The 9629-nt window shown below is 52.0% G+C and overlaps 1 long non-coding RNA gene across 1 annotated transcript; it reads right to left on the reverse strand.

The window, feature by feature from the left end:
* Nucleotides 1–1531: 1531 nt before the first annotated feature.
* LOC123288798 (uncharacterized) lies at nucleotides 1532–5778 on the reverse strand. The gene is made up of 5 exons (XR_006532326.2): nucleotides 5471–5778; nucleotides 3077–3215; nucleotides 2117–2167; nucleotides 1909–2016; nucleotides 1532–1752 (listed from the first exon to the last, which is right to left on the reverse strand). It is a non-coding gene; the product is annotated as an uncharacterized lncRNA (long non-coding RNA).
* Between the last annotated feature and the right edge of the window lie 3851 nt (nucleotides 5779–9629).

Consider the following 9629-nt stretch of genomic DNA (forward strand, 5'->3'; position numbering starts at 1 on the left):
CAACCATGGACCCTGAGCTTAAACAGCAGGCCTTCACTTCTCCCAGTTCTGCAGGCTGAGAAGTCAAGATCAAGGCGCTGGCAGATTTGGTTCTTGAGAAGAGCCCGTTTCCTGACACAGGCAGCCACCTTCCCGCCGTGTCCTCACTGGCCTTTCCTTGGTGTAAGCCCGTGGAGAGACAGAAATCTCTCTCTTCCTCTTCTTGCAAGGACGCTAACCCCGTCATGAGGTCCCCACCCTCATATCTCATCTAACCCAATCACCTCCCAGAGGCCCCACCTCCAAACACCAGCACATTGGGGGTCAAGGTTTAAACATACGAATTTGGGGGGGACACAAACATGCAAACAGCCAGTTTGAGGCACATTTGTGCCCCATAAACTGAGCAGAGGCCTGAGGCCAATGCTGTGTGGGCCTCCAGGCTGGCTGCATGGCAGGGGTGGTAGAGGGACAGAAGGCAGGAGGCGGGCCCACCCAGAGCCCTGTGCTCGGTGGAGACCTAGGGGGTCCCATCACAATGAGCCGTCGAGGTGCCCTGGTCAGAGGAGTACAGGGATTTCTGGACTGCACATGAGAGAACACAGTGTCGCATGCCAAAGTATCTTCAGTCAGCCAGGTGTGGAAGGCACCTGCACAAAGCCGCACAATGGCCAGAATCCCTGGAAGGGGCCGTCCCCATGACCTGCGCGTGTCTTTAGGGTCAGTAGGCGCTAAGACAGGGTTATCGTGCCCCTTCCAGGAAAGGCTTCTGCGGCCTCTTGTTACCAGTACCTCTGCCGTGATTCCCTCTGTGCACATGGACATGCTGGGCTGGAGGGCTGGGAGTGCAGATGTCACCTATTTTCAGTTATTTTTGTCCACCAACACCTGCAGACTCCAGAGAAGATCCCAAGCATTTCACTCAGCAGACCAAGATTGGTCAGCTTCCTGACAGGAGACAGTTTGCGCCCCTAGAGTACAGGGAGCCCCCCTGGGCCTCAGTGGGCGGGCTGAGCCAAGAGAACCACGATCTCAGCTCAGTGGGCAGGAGTGGGTGGGAGGGGTTCCGGGGACCACTGAGAGGAGCTGGTGGTGGAGGGGAGGCAGGGCCCCATCACCCCTCTGTGGGCACTGTCCCTCCAAGGAATTTGAGGGCCCTGGCACTCAGGGACATGGTTCCCAGAGGGCCTGCACGTGCCTCCACAGCCCTCGGCTCACAGTGCAAGCAGAGGCCTGAGTCACAGGCCTGCAGCCCCTCACTTTGCAGGCAGGACAGGAGGCCCACACTGCTCCTCCCAGGCGAGGGGCTGGCTCCATGCTCCCCAGGAGCACCAGGCCCCTTAGACAAGAAGCCGTTCCGGCTAGGCTTGGAGGCTCTTGATCTCTTTTTGCAGGAGGATGATGAAAATGTTCTGAAGTTGATTGTGGGTCACACAACCCTGTGACTATACTAAAAACCTTAGAATCTTATGCCTTAGATGCGTGGCTAGTATGGCATGTACATTATATCTCAATAAAGGTGTTACATATAAAACAAAGCACAGGGAGAATTACACACTGCATGGCATTGTTGTAGCCTCCTTTTCTGCTCAACAGCACACCTGCACACACATGGGCTGCCCCCTGATTCTCAGGGCTACATTTCACGACAGGAATGCTCCATTCTTCATGTAACCGGTGCCCTGTTGATAGACGTTACCAAATTTCTCTCTAGCAGCTTGTACCCACTGACACACTCTCAGGCAGTGCGTGAAAGTTTCTGCTATCTCCATCCTGTGGAAGAAGAGAAAGCCTTGTTCAAGTCCCCACCACGAGGCTGCAGAGAGCCAGGGCTCACACCTCGCCAGCCCCGCTCCGGGGCCAGAGCCTCTCTGCTCTCCCGGAGCCTTCTGGCCTGCCCTGGCATCTCCATCCTCCCTTGTCCCCCACCTCCTGCCGCTCCAGGCTCTGGGACTGCTGATTTTCCAGCTGCGAATGGTCCCCGCACAGCCTCCTGCCTGCTTGGAGCTGTTGGCATCCTGATTTGAATCAACAACTCTAAAAAGACATTTTTGAGACAACTGAGGAATATTGAATCTATTTTAATATAAATCAATATGGAATATAAGGTGAGTGTCAGATAATATTACGGTATTACCATTAATTTTGTTTGGTGTGATCCTCATATTGCAGTCATAAGAGCCTTTATCTGTAAATACACATAACGAATTATTAACGATTCAAACCATATCAGGACTTATTCCAACGAAACAAAACCTGGAGTGACAGGCGAGACAAGATCCATTAAATGTCGGTCATTGTTGACTCTGAGTGATGAGTACATGGGGTTCATCAGACTACTTTTGAAATTTTTCATAACAAAAAAAAAGTCTGTGTGTGAGTGTGCGTATCTGCCAAAATCAAAAAGATTTTCTAAATATAATATTGTTAAGAAGGGAAGTGAAAAACTGCACACTCTGGTTTCCGTTTACAAGAAAGAAAGATGGTTTTTGTAGATGGGCCAAGTTACTCCAGAACATGAACATGAACATGAACATGAACATGAACGGAGCCTGGCTTTACCGGCCCGTTGTCTTGTTTGAAGGAGGCGTTTTCTCTCCTGGAAGCATCAAGGCCCCTTACTGTCAGCTCAGGCCAGGAAGAGGAAATCTCCAGCCCAGGCAAGGACTACCTTATGCCAAAGCCAAGCAGACCAGCAGCAGACCCAGGTGGGCGAGCCCTCCGGCGATCTCAGGCCGGTGTCCTGGGCACCCACTCCCCACACTCCACAGAAGGTAGGAATTATGATAACAATCAGCTCACAGGTTATATAAACAGGCCATTGTGCTACCCACATCTAGTGAGAAACCTCAAGGAATTTCACAAAGATAAATGCTTGGAGGACCACGTCACAGGAAGGACCCACTCCTGCAGGGCACTGCACATGAAGGTAATGAACGCCTACTCAGTGACTGGCAGACCACCTGGAGGCCCCCAAACATGGCCAAGTGTGGGGCAGTAGGGGCTGGGGAGGGGGCAAACAGTGCAGTAGTCCCTGGGGGCAAGGGTCAACCTCACCAGGTAAACCAGGGCCCCCACCCAAGCAAGGACAAAATACCTGAGAAGTCCAGTCGTGAATGCCTTCAGGTAGGGCTGGATCCAGGTGCACAGATCTGCTTTTCTCTATTTTGTCTCCTCTCCTGGATTCTCCCTACTTGGGGTCAAGCTGGCCACGTTTTAATACCTCAGTAACTTCACTAGAAAGAAAGCCCCTCTTCTGATGAATCCAACAAAACTCCTCCAAGAAGACACTCGCTGGTTCTCGAGGGCCTGATTCAGGTCCCTTGCCCAGCACAGATCCAATCCCCCTGCCCTTCATTCTCCAGGCCTGGGTCATGTGCCCACCCCAGCAGCCAGGGGACAAGCCAGCCCCAGGTGACCCACCAGGCTGAGAGAAGAGAAGGGGAATCCAGGTGTGATCCTAGAGGGGAGGGAAACAGGCCCTGATGTCCCCTCTGTCCCCTGGTCACTCCAGAAGTCACCATTGCTGGCATGCCTACTGACACCCAGGCAGGCCCTCCCTGAAGCCTCCTCCTAGCACCAGCAAAGTCTGGGAAGGTCTCATGACCCAGCTGCCTCAACAGACAGGGAAACAAGGCCACACATGGCACAGGAGGGGCTCCAGGCACACTCCGGGCCGGGCCCCCTGCCCTGTGGGTCTGGAGTGACACTTGCATAAAAATGCCCTCATTGCCCTGTCTGCATGGCCCACCCAGAAGCACCCCGTCTTCACTGTCTGATGGAGAGGGACATCAGAGGAGTCTGGGAGCCCAAGCTTCACCCTCTGTCCCTGCCCTGGGCTCTAAGAATCATAGCCAAATGCCACTGCCAGACTGGACAACTTGGAGGGGGCGTTAGCCACCACCCTCGGAGAGCCCCCTCCTCTACCTGCCCCTGTCCCTGGGAGCTGTCGGACAGCAGCAACATGTGGAGGGGCCGGCTCAGCTGCCTGCGGGGACAGGTGGGAAACCCAGGCAGGTGGGACAACCAGCATCAGCCGAGGAGGGTGACAGGGAGAAGATGGGCGGCAAGCCCCTCAAAGGACACAGCCATCCTCAGTGCCAGGCAGCTGTTGCCCCTCGGAGCGGGGCCAGGATTGCCAACTCTTTAATTGGTCACGAGAAACTGGAAGTCCAGAGCACTTCCTGGGCCCTTCTTAACCTCGGCTTAGCAGACAAGAGGGTGAGGAAACAAGAATGTGGCACCAGAGCCTCTGCAGGAATCGGTGGCATCTAGAGTGACCAACCATCCCAGGACTGAGGGATTCCCTGGCACCGGGCACTTCAGTGCTAAAACCAGCACAGTCCCAGGCAAACTCAGGCAGCAGTCACCCTGGGCCGTGCCCTTGGACAGGGTGATTCAGAGCGTTTCCTGCAGGGGTGTGCAGGGTTAAGGAGACCCACAAGGCACGTCAGCCACGGGGGTGCTCAGCCACAGCATAACCCACTCCAGACCTGAGGGGGCCGGCCTCAGACAGGGCAGCTATGAGCCGCCACCAGAGAGAACCTGAAGCCTGGGGGAGAGGGTGAATGTCCTGACCACACCCTTCCCTCCCCAGACCTGCTGCTGGTTGTCTCCCGCTGGCCAGAGCCAACCAGAGCCAGAGGACCTGGGACTCTGATGAAGGCCAGCCCCTGGGGGCACAGGGCAGAGGGAGGGGTGAAGGGCATATCTGCCGGGGCACAGAGGTGAAATTTACGCCAAGAGATCCTGAAGAATCATCGGTGAGGACAGGGTTGGGCAAAGGCCCCTCAGAAGAACACAGCCTCACCAGGCAGGCTCTATGCTGACCTCCGACCCCCAGGTGTCCTCAGTCACCATGGCGGCTCAAGTGAGCAATCCAGACAATTCTGTGCTCCCCTCGCCTGCATTAGAACACCCCTCCCAGGAGGATGTGCTCTGGGAAGCCTTGAGTTCCCCATGCTCAGGGGTCCTTCCCCCGGGGCCCCTGGACAGGGCTGCAGGACAGGGCCAGCAGCATGCACTCATATTTCTAGGAATAGCATCCAGACCTGGCCCTCTGCGGGCCAAGGGATCCTTGTGCAGCGTGGGGAGGCCTCTGGCGTGTCAAGAAGGGCTCTGCACTCCATCTCCTGTGGACCCCGCTGGTCTCCTGAGCCTGCTTCTCTAGACTTCCTACTGAGTGTGTGAGCTCCTCACTCCTGCCAACAGCAGCTGAAGGAGGGGTGGGCTCTATACCCCATACTGGACCAACAGGGCCTTCCTCTCCTGAGGGTTTAACTCCGTGGCAGCCCGGGGCTGAGGGCTTCCATCAGAACAAGGGTCAACAAACCTCCGCCCACAGGCCAAACCCTGCCGCAGACTTGGTTTTCTATGCCCAGCAAGCTAAGCATGGTTTTCATATCTTTAAAGGATTGTAAAACACAAAAGAAAACAAAAAGAAGATGTGACAGAGAGAGATTCTGTGGCCCACAGAGCCTGAAATACTTACCTAATGAATTCCCTGCTGTCCCACTTCTCTGAGTCACCACCCAGCCTTCATGCCCCAGGCCAAGCTTCCCAGCCAGGCTGGCCGGGGCTGCGAGGGCAGCCTCCCCTCCGGGATTCCACAGGGGAAATGACCCCAACAAAAGCAGAGGCTCGGGTTGGGCAGTGGGCCAGCGTGCACTGGGACTGCTGCCCTGTACCTTTCAGAGCACCGGAGGGGCCGGGCTTTCTCACAGCTGCCAGGTCAGCACTGGCGTCCCCAGGCAGAGCTCTGTCCCCAGCAGCACCGTGCTCCGGGCTTCCAGGAAAGATCTGTTTGTAGAACAGACAAATGAATGAAACGTAAAACACCTACCTTGAATTATTAAAAAAGAGGCTCTTATAAATTTGGGGGTCCTCTCTCCCCTAATTGATCTCTGCTCTGTGGCCACCCTCACCCGCACAGCATTTTTTTTCCTCTTTAATTATTTTATTGAGGTCATAATGGTTTATAACATTGTGTAATTTCAGGTGTACATTATTATTTATCAGTTTCTGTATAAACTACATCGTGCTCACCACCAATAGTCTAGTTTTTGTCCGTCACCGTACCTATGTGTCCCTTTACTCCTTTCTCCCACCTCCCAACCCCCTTCCCCTCTGGTAACCACTAATCTGTTCTCTTTGCCCCTGTATTTGTTTATCTTCCACAAATGAGTGAAATCATGCTGTGTTTGTCTTTCTCTGCCTAGCTTATTTCACTTAACATAATACCCTCGAGGTCCATCTGTGTTGTTGCAAATGGGATGATTACGTCTTTTTTTATGGCTGAGTAGTATTCCATTGTATAGACATACCACATCTTCTTTATCCATTCATCAGTCATTGGGCACTTGGGTTGCTTCCACATCTTGGCTATTGTGAATGGTGTTGCAGCCGACATAGGGGTGCAAAAGTCTCTTTGAATTGTTGATTTCAAGCTCTTTGGATAGATACCCAGCAGTGGGATAGCTGGGTCCTATGGTGTTTCTATTTTTAATTTTTTGAGGGACCTCCATACTGTTTTCCATAGCGGCTGCACCAGTTTGCATTCCCACCAGCAGTGTATGGAAGTTCCCTTTTCTCCACATCCTCTCCAAAACTGGTTATTTCTTGTCTTGTTAATTATAGCCATTCTGACAGGTGTAAGGTGATACTTCAGTGTAGTTTTGACTTGCATTTCCCTAATGATGAGTGATGTTGAACATCTTTTCATGTGCCTTTTGGCCATACATATATCTTCTTTGGAAAAATGTCTGCTTATATACTCTGCCCATTTTTTGATTGGGTTGTTTGTCTTTTTGTTGTTGAGATGTATGAGTTCTTTACATATTTTGGAAGTTAATCCCTTATCAGATATATGATTTGCAAATATTTTCTTCCAGTTGGTGAGTTGTTTTTTCATTTTGTTGATGGTTTTCTTTGTCTTGCAGAAGCTCTTTAGTCCAATGTAGTCCCACTTGTTTATTCTTCTTTTGTTTCCCTTGCCTAAGTAGACATGGTATTCGAAAAGATACTGCTAAGACCCATGTCGAAGAGTGTACTGTCTATATTTTCTTCTAGGAGTTTTATGGTTTCAGGTCTTACATTCAAGTCTTTAATCCATTTTGAGTTAAGTTTTGTGTGTGGTATAAGCTAACGGTCTACTTTCATTCTTCTGCATGTGGCTGTCCAGTTTTTCCAACATCATTTATTGAGGAGACTTTCCTTTCTCCACCGTATGTTCTTGGCTTCTTTGTCAAAGATTAGCTGTCCATAGATGTGTGGTTTTATTTCTGGGCTCTCAATTCTGTTCCATTGATCTTTGTGTCTGTTTTTCTTCCAGTACCATACTGCTTTGATTACTATAACTTTATAGTATATTTTGAAGTCTGGGATTGTGATGCCTCCAGCTTTGTTCTTTTTTCTCAGGATTGCTTTGGCTATTCGGGATCTTTTATTGTTCAATATAAATTTTAGAATTCTGTGTTCTATTTCTGTGAAGAATGTCATCAGGATTCTGATTGGGATTGCACTGAATCTGTAGATTGCTTTAGGTAACATGGGCATTTTAACTATGCTTATTCTTCCAATAGCCTCATGCCCTGTTTTGGTACCAGAAAGAGGTTTAAATGGAACACATGGTCCTAGTACCCACAGTCCCTACTGCTCCCTATCATTTCACCCCCCGCCCCCATCTTCCTTATTTACATTACCTGCCTGGACCCCCGTGGGCACCCCAGACAGGTGTAGAGGGTTAACAATTATGTATGCTTACTTCCCGTGCCTGACATGGTTTTTCCCACCCCTAGGCGTTTGCATACACTGTCCCCTCCGCCTGAAATGACCTTCCCCACTTCACTTGCCAGTTGAATTACTTCTCAACTTACAAAACTCCGAATCTGAACCACACCCTCTATTTTCTGTGTGCGTGTGTATATGTGTGTGTGTTTGCCCACTAAGACTGTAAGTTCCTCCAGGGTGGAAACTAGGTTGGTCTCCTTTCCACACCTCCTGGGCCTAGCACAGGGCAGGCATGTGGAAGTGTCAAGAACATTTGCAGGATAAATGAACAACCATGCTTTATTTTACCGAATGATCCATGAATGTGGGGCTTCCCCTGCTCTAGTAGGGACCTCAATATGTGCCTTTTTATCCCAGATGAGATGCCTGTCTGAAGTAACCGAGCTTGAACTACTATGCCCCGAGTGGGGTGCCATGCAGTTGTGGAAAGGCAGGCAGAGCCATCACCAGCCCCTGCCCCTGGGCCAGAGAGCCTCCAGGGCGCTGGCAGGAGTGGGCCTGCGGTGTCCACTCACACTGTCCCACAGCCACTGCTGGTGCAATCTCAGGTTCTGCCATAGGCACCGGTCCCACACAGGCCCCTCCACTCTCCTGGCGGAGTAGATCCCAGCTTTTCCTGGGTGCAGTGACGCCAGGAGTGCACTGGGGACAGCACTGGCTCTCCTGGGACAGATCTGAGCTTCGCAGCACTGTTTAAAATTCTTTCTGATCAGGGTCGAACTCCAGCTACAAAACAGTATTTGCAATCCAGCCACAGTGCTGTTTAAATAATGACTATAGATGAAAAGGGGAATGTTGTGAGGTGTAAAAAGTTGACAGTGGTTAACTCCTAAAATTTTTTATTGTTTATTTTCTAAAAAGAATATGTATTTCTTCTGGAAGAAAAAAATTATAAAGATTTATAGTTAACCCTATTTGTTTTACATGAACTTGCAGTCATACAAGAATACACAGGTTCAGCCTGTGGCAGACCACCTCCTCAGGCCCTGCAGGAGACAGGGAACAAGCTGTGGCTCCAAGGACCTCCTCAGGAGGCCACCTCTGTGCAGCCCCCACCTTGCTGCAGGGGGGGCCCTTCTTGCCTCAGAGCCGGCATGAGGGTGGGGTGGAGCCATCTGGCAGCCAAAACTGAGCTGCACAACGCTCCCCCTTTTCCAGGCCCCAGACAAACTTGAGGCCTTCCTCCCCCAGGCTTTCACTCTGTGGAAGAATTCCTGCCTCAGTTCCCCATCCTGCTCTCCATTTCTCGCTATCCTCAAACCCTGGCCCCAGGCCAGGCTCTCAGACCCTCCTTAGCCATGGACCTTTTGAACCCCACCCACCCCATCCCAGCCCCACAGGAGGGAGGGGATAGGGGCTGGGGGTTGGCTTCCTGCCCCACCCCAGGTCTGGCCTCATGTCTTGCTGCTTCCTGTCCTCTCCACCTCAGGTCTAAACTGAGGACCAGCCACCCTGAGGTGGGGAACGCCATCCAGGTCATGACATCTGGGATTTCTGGCCTGGTCTCGCCAAACCCTGTCTGCTGTGAGCAATACTCAAGGTTCCCCTAGAATCTTATGTCCCCCCGCACACTTGGAGTTATCCAATGCAGGGATCCAGCTGCAAGCCTCAGCTCCCTGGACTCCCAGCTCCTCGGACCCTCCACCGAAGCCTGGAAGCCCTGTGATCCACAGTTCTGGGCTGGCCTGAGTCTCTGGGCTCAAGGAGCCAACACTGAGGTCTGCTTGGCATTTCTGCTTCCAGAGGGGAACAAGGAGATCAGGAGGAACAGGTGACCGTCCCAGGTCAGCTAGTGGCCACAGCCCAGCTGGGGCAGGTGGAGACTGGTGGTAAGGAATCTGATGACCACATGGGAGCTGGTG

The sequence above is a fragment of the Equus asinus genome, chromosome 9 (assembly GCF_041296235.1).
Source record: "Equus asinus isolate D_3611 breed Donkey chromosome 9, EquAss-T2T_v2, whole genome shotgun sequence".
Classification (NCBI taxonomy): Eukaryota; Metazoa; Chordata; class Mammalia; order Perissodactyla; family Equidae; genus Equus; species Equus asinus.